The 15,062-nt window shown below is 34.7% G+C and overlaps 1 protein-coding gene across 17 annotated transcripts in view; it reads left to right on the top strand.

Annotated features, from left to right (window-relative positions):
* The window catches only part of PTPRK (protein tyrosine phosphatase receptor type K), a 574,046-nt gene that overhangs the window by 426,554 nt on the left and 132,430 nt on the right, over positions 1–15,062 (top strand). The window lies entirely within an intron of this gene.

The following is a 15,062-nucleotide window of genomic DNA, read 5'->3' as shown; positions in this document are numbered from 1 at the left end:
GTTTTTTGTTCTTCTCATTTCATAGATTTGGGAAGGATGCCTGTGGATGTTAAGAAACTTGCACTAAGTAACCTGTAGTCTGATTCCACAGCATATTCACTAAGGAATTTCATATATATGTATGACCTATTCAGCAATAGAGGAAAACACATAGAAACAGGAAATACTCTTGGGAAACTTGTTCAGGCTGGTAAAATTAAAAGCAATGTACAATGGGACCTGATCTCCAGAATCGTAGAACATAATTGACATTAAATTCAAGGTAAATGGTAATGATTCAGGCTCTAAAGAACTAACTCTTTAGGTCTCCATGTGAGTGAAAAAGATGCTTAATGTGCATTTAATGGCAGCATCTGTTCTACATTGTAACCTGAAACAAAATCAGTTCCTTATGAATTAAACTTAATTTATGCAGGGCATCTAATTTTTAAACAGGAACATCAAGTAATCTAAGATACCACTAATCTGTTCTTCCTCTGCTGTGAAAATAACACCATGGACTTCAAGAATTTTCTTTCTCTGTCTTCATGAGGTTTATTTGATATTTTATGTTCAAAGCCGTTAGATTTCGTAACACCTCCTTTAGGGCAAAATTGTTTAAAGATAATATATTCATCACTGTCTTACTCTACGCTTAGCTGAATAAGAAATAAGTGAGGTAGTAAATATATTTCTTGCCCTGAGGGAACTTGCTCTCTAGTTGAGGAAACAAGAAAAATATTTGAAAGATCAAGAAACAATAAGAGTTAAAAATGAATATTATTAAACTAGTCTGATGTTCATGATAGATAAAATGTTTTAAGCTCTTCAAATTTTCATCTTATGTGTATGCTTTTTTCAGTCCAAGATATTTCACCTTTGGAAAATTTGAAAGTTTTACAATGACCTTTTCCTCTCCTCTCAGTTGATTGCACCCAGTAATTTGACATCTTTGTTATTCTAGTTAAAATTTTTACTTTGCTTCTTTAACATTCAAACATGTTAAAGCTTTTTCTAGAGCATTGCTCTGATCAGTTGTTTAAATTTTATTTTATAACGACATTCAGACATAAACTTTTATTGACGACTTTTCTGTTATCAAAGAGTAAGTAACCTTCAATCAGCAAAAATGTGTAGGTCACTTACAGGCCACAAACTTACTGACTGAAGAATACACGATGATCCATTCTGCTTATTCTGTCAGTTATCAGCCCAAACATATATTGAGCAATGATTATGTATCAAGTATCTTAGTATGGCAAGACAGGATATAATAAAGTTAAGTAAAATATAAATGATATTAGATGGTGAGAAGTGCTTGAGAGAAAAATGAAGAAGTAAATAGCCATCAAGGAAAGCTTCATTAAGAAGGTAGCATTTGAATAAAGCCCTACAGGAGGTGAGGAAAGGAGACACATGAATATCTAGCAGAGTAACATTCTGGGCAGAGAGAAAAGCAAGTGCAAAGGCCCTGCCTGAGGCAAGAAGTATAGCTGGCATGTTTGAGTGGAGCGAGCAAGGCTGAGTAGAGGTGATGAGGTCAGTGAAGGTGAGATGAGGTGGGGAGACGCAGTGTGCAGGACCTAGCCTTCCTGTCTTACTGTTACTCAAGTGGGAAGTCACTGGGACCTTTTTCAGGATCCCCGTAACAAATCTCGGGAGAAGAGGGGTCAAAGAGGAAGCAGGGCTCATTTGTGATATTGTTAGGAGTATCACTGATTGCGGCCTCAGGTGCTAATGGCTAAAATAAAATAAATAGCATTGGTGGAAGTCATGATCAAGTGGATAGATTCTAATCTAAACATGTTGCAGGGAAGATAAAGAATTGACTGATGAAATGGATGCGATGTGTCAGATTGAAATGGGAGAGTTCCCTGACCCCCGTTTCAGGATGTGTGATGGGGGTGTGGCTCAGCTTTTCAACTGAAACCCCTTACAGGAAAGTGAACATGCAGATAGGCAGGTGCAGGAACAGGGCAAACAATTTTGGGCTCCAGCCCCACAGTAGCATCTGGGGTGGATATCTGTGACTCCTGATGCCCCAGTGGGTGTGTTAACAGTGCTCCTTTAGCTCTGCCATCTTCAGACAGCTTAAGTGTTAACCAGCTCAGTGCCTTCTTAGTACCCATGTCTTTGTCTGGTGTCCAGGAAGAATCAGGTCACACATGGATTAAAGGATGGTGTATGAGGGGGTTTTATTAAGTGGTTGTGGCTCTCGGTGAAATGTTTGGGGAGCTGCAAAGATGATCTTCCCATGAAATTTGACTGTCCCACTGCTAATCTCCTCACCAACTTTCCCCAGCCAGACTACTCAGTGTTCAGACTCTTCTTGTCTTCTCTCCTTCTCTGCTGCTCCACTCTTTTGTTCCTCTGCATTTCTGCTTGTCTGCTCTTCTGCTCATGGAGCCTGGGGGTTATATGGGAACAGGATAAGGGGGTATGGCAGGCCAAAAGGCAACATTTAGATGCAAAAACGGTATTACCTGTTTCCATTTAGGGCCATGTGTTTCCAGGCTTGAGGGTGGGGCCTTGAATGGGAAACTGCCCTCTTCTACCCAGTATTTCCCTGCCTCCTGTCTGTATCAAGATAAAGGAAGGCCTGTGGATGATTCTCAGGTTTTAGAACTTAACATCTGGAATAATGGACTGATTTTACTGAGACAGGAAAGCTTGGTCAGGGAACATGATATGGAATCATATTAGCTCGAATTTGGAGATTTTGTTTGAGATACTCCTTAAACAAATAAGTTGAAATATTTGGTAGGTAATTTCTTCCACCTGGGATGAATGATTATAGTAGTAGAAAAATACAGGCAATTTGAATAGAAGTCCTTTCCTGTCTACAATGGCAGGGAGGATTTTCTGCAACCCTATTGTTTCAGAAGGTCTTTCATACCCCCTTACTTTACAATGAAAGCATGTAGTCATGTTTTGGAAAAAGCTCATTTGTAACTCCTGTGAGGAAACAACCTAGTTTTCCTGTCTTAAGACTTAAAAAATTTTATTTACCTATCTTTTCCAGTAGCGCTTTCACCTTATTACATTAAAATACAATTTACCTTTCTGTGGGCCTTCACTTTTATCGCATGGTGAATTGCATAAGAAAAGGAGTCATGTCTTATACACTTATGAATCCTAAGCAAATTTGTAATTTCTTGCTAATTATTTGATAAAGATAATTGTTCTTGACATTTAAATGGTTACTAGGCAACTGATGTTGGAGTTTTTCTATATTTTTTAAATCAGCTATATATTGCAAATATATTAGCTGACTATTTTAACATTTATTGAGCTCTATTTCTTCAAGACTCAGTTTCCCCAAACCATTTATCTCTAGATAGGTCATAGTTCTGACCTTAAGTTTACATGTTAATGTAGGACACCCAAAAACCCAAATGAATGGAAGACATGATGCATTAAATTCTTTAATGGAGGTACAGATAAAAACAGGAGAACTGCGGATTATTTGTCACTTCGTCAGATTTCCTGACCAAACTTTCACTGAAGAAATAGTATATTCTCACTGGAGACTGAAGTGTTTCAATAGGGCAATGAGTAGTGGGGAATGTATTCCGAATAGATGGAATGAAATAGATAATAGTACATATGTTGGACAGTGCTACATTAGTTTTGGTAGCAGATGAATACATTGGCAGGAGTGCAGGGCATTGGGAGAATGATTGAGATGAAGTGGCACTGTGCATTAAAAGATCTTTGGGTTCTAGGGCAAGGGAATTTTACTGAATTTTGTTCATCATAGAAAATCTCCAACAATTATTTGGATGAGCACGTTATGTAATTAGAACTGACCTTTAAAAGGTCTAGGTAAACAATACACTACAAATATTGGTGGTAGTAAGAACTCCTAATAGTTCAGGTGAGAAAAAATTGGGACCTGAATTAAAGAAAAGGACATAGAAATGCTAGGTATCTTATTAAATGATGTATTAAGTAGATTTGGTAACAGATGAGGGACTATGTGGAAAACAGAGGAGCCAATGATGTCTGTAACCTGGGAACTAACACCCTTAATGGAAGCAGGTAGGTTAGAATGAGGTGCTTGTGAAAGGAAGATGTTGATGAATCTTGTTTTAAACAGTATGTTAGCCACCAGATGGAAATCCACAGGCAGTTTGAAATTCAGAGCCAGAATTCAAGAGATAGCTTTTAACTGGTAGTATAGATTTGTATATAGAAAAAAAAAATGTGAATACTGGTAGTATATTTACAGAATAGGCATGAAATAATCCCCCAGTCCTTTTATACTTTTATATACTTGCTTCTTTGTTTATTATTCTTCTGTGAGTAGTTATACAGATTAGGACCTTCTACATAATACTTCAAAAGGTAGCCCTACCTAGATATATTTGTGGAAATAAAGGAAAGCAGTCTTCTAGATTGTCATCTCTATGTGTTGTTAACATTTTCTGATTTCCTGTGGAACAGAACCCTTTGAAGACATTAGTAGATTTTAATAGAAGATATCTTCATTAAATACCTTGCATAAAGTATTTCATACATAAATTACTTTTTTATTTATACAATGTAAGGGGATTTTATTTTAAGTCCAATATAAAAGACACTGGAACATTTGACTAACACTGTAGACTGGCTTCAGGCAGTCCATGCTCTAACACTTATTTTTGAATACCTTTTCAAAAGAAATGAATTATTTAGGATATATATCAAGATGAATTTCATTTTATTTATTTACACTTTATATGTCTTCCTATAAAAGAGTTATTCAGATCTGAGATATAATCAGTTAGAATAATGAAAGAGATTTCAAAAGGAACAAAGGTCAACTAATGTTAAAAAAATTACAAAAGTGAAAAGAGAAAGGTGAGACTTTGACATTGGAAAATATTAGCCTCTAATGTTTCAGTATATGGATGTTTATTAATATTTTTCTGGACAACCTCAGACCTTAAAATTACTGGACATAAAATATATAGCAGTACTATAAAAGCTTTTAAAATGAGAACATTCATAAGGCTGAGTTTGTTATGATTTTAATAGTCCCTAAGTTATTTGCTAACTTTCAAATGACCATATATTTTCTAGTAATTAAAAAAAATTTGTCTTCATTACATTATCTCAAAAAAGATTATGAATCTTCAATTTTAATATGTACTCAGATTTTCCAGGTAGAAGTTAAAGAGTTCATTATTCTTATCTCTGTCCATTTCCTAATTTACAAATGAGCTGAAGAAATTAATCCTTACATGTTGCCTGCATTAATTATAGACTAAGGCAGGTTTATTTGCAGTTTTGTAATTCTTTTTGTCACATTATCACTGTGTTTACTATCTCAGCTTGATGCTTGCTGACATGCTGATTCATGTTTTAGTGCACTAGATAGCTTTTATTCATCTAGAGGAATCAGTATAAAGAGGTCACACCTTATAATCACACTAGCATTTCTAGTATGTGCAGGCCATATATCTCCTTTTAATTTAATCTCTGAAAAATGTAGAGGGATTTCTGCAGCTAAGCTGTAAAAATCAATAAAATTTATAATCAAGGCTGTCTAATCTCTAAACCTAATATAAGACTTCACAACTATTGATTATATGTGAAGGATCCGCAAGCTGTTAATCATGCATGAAGGCATGGAATAAACGGTGACTTCAGAAAAGGAAATGGACAAATAATCATCAACACTGCAGTCCTTATCTGTCTTTCTCTTCCCTGAAGCAAGCATGTTACCAGACACTTACATTTTATAAAATCAAATGAGGTGTTAAAGTGTGTATCAATAGTCATGCTCACTTTTGAATAGTATGTCCTATTTCTATTATAATTTAGAATTGCTCCCTTTATCTTCCAGATGTGTGGTCAAAAGCAGATTAGTCTCTTTAATAAGTTTCTAGAAGGAAAGAGGGAACTAAGTTGATGTATTGAAATCATAATCTTTCTAAGGAACCAAATGAGAAGTACATACTTGGAATATTATTATAATGTAATTTTAATGGTTTATTTAGGAGCAGGGAGGGGAGCTCCATGTCACGAGATAGTCTCACTTAAAACTGGGCCCTCTTTTAGCATTTTATCAACTAGTATACTTCATGATGATTTTCATAGACTGAACTGACTGACCAATTTAAGGCGAGATATAAAATATTTGCAATGGAGTTATGTAGTTGAGAAAAACATGTACTATTTCTGCACCTAAGCAGTATTAGAAGGATTTGGATAAAAAATAATATATAATAAATGTCTTATTTTCTGTCAGTCCTATTCAAGAATAAAGACCTTCCAACTATATTACAGATTCTCTTATATATCTACAAAGTCATATTGCCATAAAAATTAAAATATTTTAATAAATGTTATGTTGCAGTGCTGGAGGAGTAAGTTACTGGTAACCTGCTGCAGTCTGTAACAAAGTATTGCTATTTCTTATTACTTATAGAATTATTATTATTCCAATATTTAGTTTGTTATTCTCTGTGGGAGGATGGTAAAGAAATAAACCCCTCCTCAAAGAGCATACAGAAAATGAAGACAAAAATATATCCATTAAAAGTCATGTTTTAAGGCATACACTGTACTACCATGGTGTCTGGGACATTTAAGCACTTAGTAAGTGTTTTCTGTTTTTAAAAACAGAATACTGTTTAAGTTCAGCTCAACAAATTAGTAGATCAATGCAATTCTTAAATTACTGTACTACTGTATTGTAGATATCGCTGATAGAATCTTCACATAAATATTAAGGTATTTTACCAAATGAAGGTTTTAGAAATAATGCCTGTGTCAAAATGCTGAGTAACAACTAACCACAAACTCTCATCAGTGGCACAGAGCAAGTATGCATTGATTATACTTATAGGATGGTTGGCTGGTAGCCTCTGATGTCCTTGGCTGGCTTACACATCCACTGATGGACTGGTTGTTGGCCGATATAGATTGGCTTCTGCTGGTATGACTGGGGTAACTCATCTCTGTTCCACATGTACTTCATATTCTTAAAGAGATATGAGCAAGCAGGAGAGCACAGGACTTTTTGAGACATAGGTTGACAACTAGTACACCCACACTTTTGCCTTATTCTGCTGACTAAAGCAAGTTACACAGTGAGGCCAAAATTAAAGCATGGGAAGCAGACCCCATTCGGGGTGAGCAATTGCAAAGTCACATGGCTAACAATGTGACTACAAGAAGAAATAAGTAATTAGAGTTATTTCAACTGCTACAGAGAACTGGGTTTTTAGGTTTCATGTTCATTAGCTCTTAAGCTTGAAATGTATTGAAACTACCTACTTTATGGTTCAGAAAATAAAAAACTCCAACCATATGCTATGGATCAACCAGTGTACTTGGCATGCAAAATATTTACCTCAGTTTCAGAACAACCCAAGTAAGAGGTAATTCATCTTCCTTTAGAGATGAAGAAGACTTTGAAAATCCCCGTTAGAATTTTGTCATTGCTATGTACAGCTCCTCTGAAGCCACCTTACTTTCTACACTGCATATTATGAAGCAGTGTTTTCCATATTGCATTTTTTAGGGTTGTACAAAAGTCACTCTACCTATTCATGTTTATGATTTGTACTGTTGCTAAAATATTTTATGAAAAATAAAGCTTGATCCTACAGAAGTAGATTATTCTTTTCTTATTTTATTCTATAAATTAAGAAAATGTATTTTTTATGTTTCCTCCAAGTCTAGACAGTTACCTATAGAAAAAGGTTTTATTATGTGTGTACCTACGCAACTGTCTTGCATGCTCTGCTCATGTACCCCAAAACCTAAAATCCAATGAAAAATTAAAAAAAAAAAAACTTACATCAAATCAGAAAAGAAAAAGAAAAAGGTTTTATTTTTTAAGCTTTTTTTAAATAACACGTAAATGTGATATGCAATATCAGAGATGAATCAAAGTAGATTCATTGATTGTAGTTGCATAATTTTCAATAGTCTAATAACATTGCCAATAAATGTAAGTGAAAAATATTAAAGGGTCCCCAAATTTTCAGCCACCCACATTTTGGGAATTAGTTCTCATGATAAGACATTTAGTGGGATTTATCTATCTATTGGTAAAAAAATTATCTTTGCCTTTTTTCCATGTCATTTTGGTAGTACTGTCCTTTAAAATAAACAGTGTGTTTGGCATTAATGCAGAGAGGATCCAAGAGTTAATTTTATTAGAATTATCTGATAAACTTCAGTAAGACTCTTGAGAGCAGTGGTGATGACTTGTTTTGTTTTAAATTGATGATGTGCTCAGTGTGGTTCTGATGGCACTGGGTAAATGTTACTGTGATTCTGCAGGAGAGCTGAGTGAGCCATCCGCCCTCTGTTGCTTTATATCCCTCGAGTCCAAGCATGTCATTTCAGCAACACAGCCAGAAAGCCTAAATAGCTGACAGTTGGCTTGTGATTATTCCTGGACCTGAGGCTCCCTCATGTTACAGTACTAATCAAGTCATCTCACCGACTTATCATTAACTCAATTTGACCCAGGGGAGCAGAGATGAAATCTTTTTGGCAAGACTAATGATGCTGTAACACTGAAAAGATGTAAAATGTAAAACCTTGATTATCCGCAACCCTTACCATGGGGAAAAGAATAAAAATTACAAAGCACCTAAAAATAAGAGTAAAAGACAATCTCTTTCAAAGACCTTAAGTTTTTCCTTCCCCAAGGTGCAGCACTGTTTTCTTTGCTTTTATTTTTATTCTTTTTTATTTCACCTTTGTCCAGAAATTTCATCTCAATTATTTTTTATTTACACTAACAAATATTTTCTCCGGCAGTCAGAAAATTCACTTTTCTTGTATTTGTTTTGATAAATGGAATGAAAGTTGTATTTTGCAGTCAGCTTCTAAGACTTCTGATGAAAAGGCAGCCAGGAGCACGAAGCTCCTGTCATGCTTCAGTGTTCTTAGTTTGTGTACATCTTTGACAAGATCTTTCTTTTTTTTTCCCCTTGGCACGAGCTTTGGGACATCTTCTGTTTTTCTCTGAATGACAGCTGCATAATAAGTTTTATCATTAAGAACTGATCCTAGGGAAATATAATCCCTGCCTTCCATTCTTTTATCGATGCTAAAGCTTTTGTTTTCACAACTTTTTCAGAATAACTAGAGATTATCACTACAATAAACAGGGATATTGACCTGTCATGTCCGGAGTTGTTTAGAAGATACCAAAAACAAAATTAAATTTCCTTTATCTGTTATTTAGAACTGCATATTAAATCATCTTGTTCTTGAGAGGTGACTCAGAGTCGACAGGTTCTGTTTGTTCACGTTGCTCATTTGTTCATGTTGTCTTCACTTTTATTAACCTTGAGAGAATTATTAAGTTCTTCATTTTATCCTATCAAGTTGGGTTAAACATTTAACACACAAATTATTACAGGCATAAATACCATAACTGATCTATTTAGAATTTAACTGAGGGCAGTGATATGTTACTTCTTTATTTACCTGCTAATTATGTAATACTGGTCAAAGATTTAATATATAAATTTTCTTCCATTTATTTATATTTCATCTTGATTTCATGTAGCCTTTCTCACTGTAACAATTAAGAATTAGGTGGACAATCAAAGCAAAAAAGAAGTAGGAAAGGTTAGTAAACCTTGCTGGTCAACAAGGAAGATAAAGAAAACCAGGTGATGTTGGCAGTTCCTATGGCCCGTATGTATTTTTAATTTAATAGGTAACTGTTTTCCTTGGGCTTACTGGAAATGAAATAATGGAAAAGAGCTTTATGCCTTTCGGTTGTAGATAAGAGTGCATAGTAAAATAAGTCAAGATTCATCAGCTAAAGAGAAGAATGGGAAGAGGACTAGATTTTACTTCTAGTTCCATTCCTTTTACCAGCTTCTCAGTGTTCTGTCTGCACTCCCACCCTCTACCCCACTTTGTTCCACAAGTATATCAAAACATACAAGACCTCCAGCCTTATTAATTCCTCCCTCTGTCCAATGTCATGCTTTTACCCAGTCTGAACTTCCTGATTGATGGGGCGGGGGGGGGGGGGTCCAAGGGAAACAAAAGAGTCATGTGATAGCTTTCTAGTTTATGTTTCTGGTTGGGCCAGTAAACCCTTTCCTCATCCCTCTTTTCCACTAATCACTATAAATAGAAACTAAACAACATGGCTTCAGGCTGCTAAAAGACTAAAGCAAAACAGAACAGAACAACAACAACAACAAAATAAGGCAGGTTGGACAAGCTTGAGTACACTGAACACAAATTTCAAAAAAATAAATGTAGAATGACCTGAGAAAGTGACATCATGGTATTTCTATTTTAAAGTTATAAGTTGACAATTTATAAATGTGTAAGTGTATAATATCCAAAGTGTGTTATAACGTATAAATACTGAAGCCAAGCTACTTAACATATCCATCACCTCAAACACTTAATATTTTTTTGTGATGAGGTCTGATTTCTTTCTGGTACTGACCTCTGCTTTTGATTTAATGAGTCTTTTTAGAAAAGTCAGCTTGCTTTCATTACAATTCTTTTTTTATTTTAATCTGAAAAATGGGGCAGACACTAAGTTTTATGTAATTCTCTTTGTCCTCTCTTGTGAATGAATTTGTAACATGATATGTGCTTAACACCATCTTCCCTTTGAGCTCACCTGCTCCCTGCCATGCTCACTAGCACATGCTCTTGTCTCTGTCTCTGTTCTGTTTCTCTCTTTTTCCCTCTCTCTCGGATCATCCTCTTCTCTCCATTTCTCCTTTGCCCTCTCCTTCTTCTTATTCTCTTTTTTCTCTCACCCTCTCCTTATCTGTTACCTTCTCTCTCCTTCTTCCTCTTATCTCTGGAATGATTGGGAGTCCCCAACTCCTGATTAAGGTGAATTTATGCCTCCACTTAGACCTCTTTTAATTCCTAATGCTCCCCAAGTTATCTAAAACACAGAAATCAGTTCAAGTATTGCTTGTATACCTTGCTTCCCAGCCAAGGACACTATCAAATTGATCTTTGCCTCCTTAGTTTCTAGTATACTTTTTGGCCAACAGAAAGCAATAAATAAATAGTAAGAAAGTATTGAATCATTTTACCCCCCAAAATGTGTCTCTTCTTGAACTTCTCTGTTCATTTAAGAGTACCTTAATTTTCTTCATCATTTGGAATGAACACATTAGCTGTATTATATCCATCCACATAACTCAAATCCAAGTGACTACCAAGTTTTTCAGTTGTCCTTCCACATCAGTAGCCCCCATCCTGCGTATGCCTGCTTTCCCCCTCCTTGCTTAGCCCCAGCCTCTCCGCTAACACATTGAATTCTTTTGATTTCTTTACATTCAGTAGAGATAGGCTTCAAATTAATCTTGTTAATGTTATTTTACTATGTTAACCTCCTGCTCAGAAACACTCAGTGACTTCTCATGGCCCATTAAGTAAGTTCAACCTCTTACCATGACATCCAGTTTACAGAGCCTTTTCCCAACCAATTTTTCCTACATTATTTCCTGTATGATACTTTTATAGCAACCAAACGAGATTACAGATTTTCTCCAGTGTATTCTACATTTTTACTCATCTCATTCCTTTCATTTTTTATATCATTTAGCCAAATGAGGTCTAAAGATCTTGCTTCTATCCATTGAAACCTAACACAAATATCTCCTCCATTTGAATGGTGGAAGTTCTCTCTCCCTCTTGAATTCCTATAGCATTTTATTTCTACTTATATGGCACTTATACATATTGTTTATCTTTTTTTCTTAGCTTATCATCTTGAATAAACAAATGGAAGCTCCTTGGGGTCAGATATTATACTTTATTCACTTTAGTACCTTCCAGAATACTTAGGATAATATACCAGATATAATAATAAAATCTCTTTATGTTTCATTATAGATGGATGACTTGAACTAAACATTTAAATATAACCACTCATTGCATGAAGGTCACTCAATTACTGTGTTTCTTTTTCTTTTTTTCTTTTTGAAAGGGAGTCTTGCTTTGTCTCCCAGCCTGGATTGCAGTGGTGCAGTCTCAGCTCACTGCAACCTCTGCCTCCAGGGTTCAAGTGATTCTTCTGCCTCACCCTCCCAAGTAACTGGGACTACAGGCGTGCACCACCAACCTAGCTAATTTTTTGTATTGTTAGTAGAGACAAGGTTTTACCATGTTGTTCAGGCTGGTCTCAAACTCTGAGCTCAAGCAGTTCACCCACCTTGGCTTCCCAAAGTGCTGGGATTACAGGTGTGAGCCACCATGCCCAACATTACTTTGTTTCTTTCAAAGTTTCTGATAAAATTTTACCCTACAACGCTTTTCAATTCTTTCTTTTTACTAGAAATGCAAAAAAAAAAAAGAAATGTTATATAAAATTATAATATATGGGATACCCAATAAAGATTTCAAAAAAGGAAGTCAAAAAATTGAGAAGAAAGAACATGTAGCAGTTTCCAAAACAATTTACAGATAATGCATTCATAAATGTGTTCTCCATTGTTTTACCACCATTATGGTTTTTTATGCTGTTATAAATACAATTTGCTGCAGTACCTCTATGAGTGACTGACCCAGCTAGGTCATATCTTGAAATTATTTAATATTTAAAATAGCCCTTATGGCCAGTTTGTAAATATCAGTGGTTTCCAAACAATGTCTTTCTACTTTCAGTTATTCTATAGCAATTCAAGTAATTATTTTTATTTATGTATTCATACCTCAGAAATACAATGCAGTTATTTGTTAGGCATGAAAAATAATGGGTTAAGGTAAACAATTTAGGCAATTTTATTGTTTGATTCTTTGAGAAAATTTGCTTTGAATAGCATACACACATATAGATATATATGTATGTGATGTATATGTGTATATTTGTATGTATGTATGAATACACACAACCCTGAGAAGTTCCCACCTCAATAAAAACTGAAGAAACTTAAGGTACATGCCAATTAAGAAAAAAATGCAGTTACAAAGTGATTTCCTCTGAGTTATTAATTCAATGCAGCTCAAACGAATCAAGTTTTGATTTTTAATCCTGTGTATGTACTTTGGTTGTGTATATGTTTCTGAATACTATCCTAAGGTGAGAGCAAAATTATGTCAAGTCACTATTTTATCAACAATGGGGCACTTTAAAGCATACATTCAAACTGTGGGAAAAAATGTCAGTTTCAAATAACATATTGACTTTGTTGATTCTTAGAAAGCTGTTTCTTTCCACAACTCCTTGTTTTTCTATATCAGTTAATAATGTATTGGTCACTGAAATTATGATTGCACTTTATATACATTGTGTAGGACTAATAAAGCTACTGTTTCCCAATTTTAAATGAATTTTTAATACGAGTGCCAAAGTAAGCAGCATTTAAATACACCAAAATAAAATTCTCATTCACAGTAAATCCTATGCATTTTCTGCATAATAGAAAATAAATAAATCATTTGCCCACTCTTAGATATTTAAGAATTGGGGATGCAGAATTACTCTGTCTTCTTTATAGTGTGTAAGATGTCTAGATATCTTTTGAAAATAGTATTAAAATGCAGAGTGAGTGCAGACTAAATAGACAAAATAAAAACACCTGGTGAGAGAGAGTGATGACTTAGAAATAGAGAAATTTACAAAAGGAGAAAATGTCAGATTCAAAATCAAGGGTGTGTTAAAACAAGTGTATAAGAGAGCTAGACCTAAAGAAATAAAAAATTTAAAAACTAGGGAATTAAATATTTATGGTGTTTTCTCTCATTGCTGTGTGGTCATTGTTTGTTTTTATACTCTAGGTATTTTCATGGGAAATCTTACTTTCTCATTCTATATAATTTTAGAACAAGGTATGGCTGAATCTTACCATGGCTACTAAATAGTATCTAGTTGCTACCTAGCAGGCAGCAAAATCACAGAGTACCTGGGAATTTTTAGGGTGATCCTAGTTCTCATTGCCTGGTTAGCTGGTGGGCAGGCATACCAAAGACTGTGTTTTCAGCCTAACTAGACGAAACTGACAAAGTATCCCTTCACTCTTGTGTCTGGTGGGGAAAATCTTAGCATAGAGCTAAACATATAAAACGATTTTTTAAATAATTAGAAAGCCACATCTTTCTTCTAGCCTGTGGGCTTCAGGTAACATTTGAAATAAAAAGTGGTAAAGTAGTGAGGCTGGATACTATGGATAGTCATAAGACTGACAAATAGCATTTAAAACCTAAGCATTAGATTCTATGGAAGACTAATTTGCATATGCATAGATTTTTGTAATTCTAAGATTTTAAATTAAATGGCCACCAGAGTTCATTTCAGACAGCACATTAAATACATTGAACTAGAATCCCAGTTTGGGCTTGCCATCTGTGTAGCATGCTTATTATTTTTACAGAACTGTAAAAATAATTTATGAAAACACTCAAGTCAGACTTTTTTGTATTACTTTCCCTACTGATTTCCATTTAGCAAGGGTTTGATGATCTTTAGTGAGTTAAGGGGGGGCATCAGAAATGCCATGACTTTTTTCTTTTTGTCAGATCAATGAATTAGAGTTTTTGTTTTGTATTAGTTTCTTTACTGTGTAAATATTGCCATGGTCATGACTTTCATAGAGTAATTATGTTGATTAAGTTAGATGATTAAAGTTAGTCTTGAATGAGGAGAGAATGGACTTGGGAAGCAGTGAAGGTTGGATTCTAGTCTTTGGAGTGTTTAGTTCTGCCAATATTTTCCCGTTGAATGGAAAATTCACCTCCCAATTTGGTTTGGGTGACAGTGAATGGATTGTCAGACCTGAGTGTTTTCTAGAAAAAGACAGAAAGAGAGCAATAAGGAAAGAAGACAATGTGAATATCTACATATGTTGTTGTAATTTTTCTCCATTGTTTTTTGCTTTGATGAACAACATCATTATGTAAATAATTAATGTTAATTAATATCTGTGTCATTTTTTGTAAATAGTAGTATAGTGTTCAATTAGAATAATTAGTATACAGCATAGCTTAGTGACGTGATAAATCACAGAGTAGAATGTGTTGACTCTTACCCATTTTGATATATTAGCTAATTCACTTGCTCAATAAAGACAAAAGAAAGGCAGAGAAATGGGCAGTAATAACAGCAACAACTATAAAGGCATTGTGGCTACATTTTC

Source organism: Callithrix jacchus, chromosome 4, assembly GCF_049354715.1.
Source record: "Callithrix jacchus isolate 240 chromosome 4, calJac240_pri, whole genome shotgun sequence".
NCBI classification, from domain to species: domain Eukaryota; kingdom Metazoa; phylum Chordata; class Mammalia; order Primates; family Cebidae; genus Callithrix; species Callithrix jacchus.
This window is presented reverse-complemented; position numbering and strand designations above follow the sequence as displayed.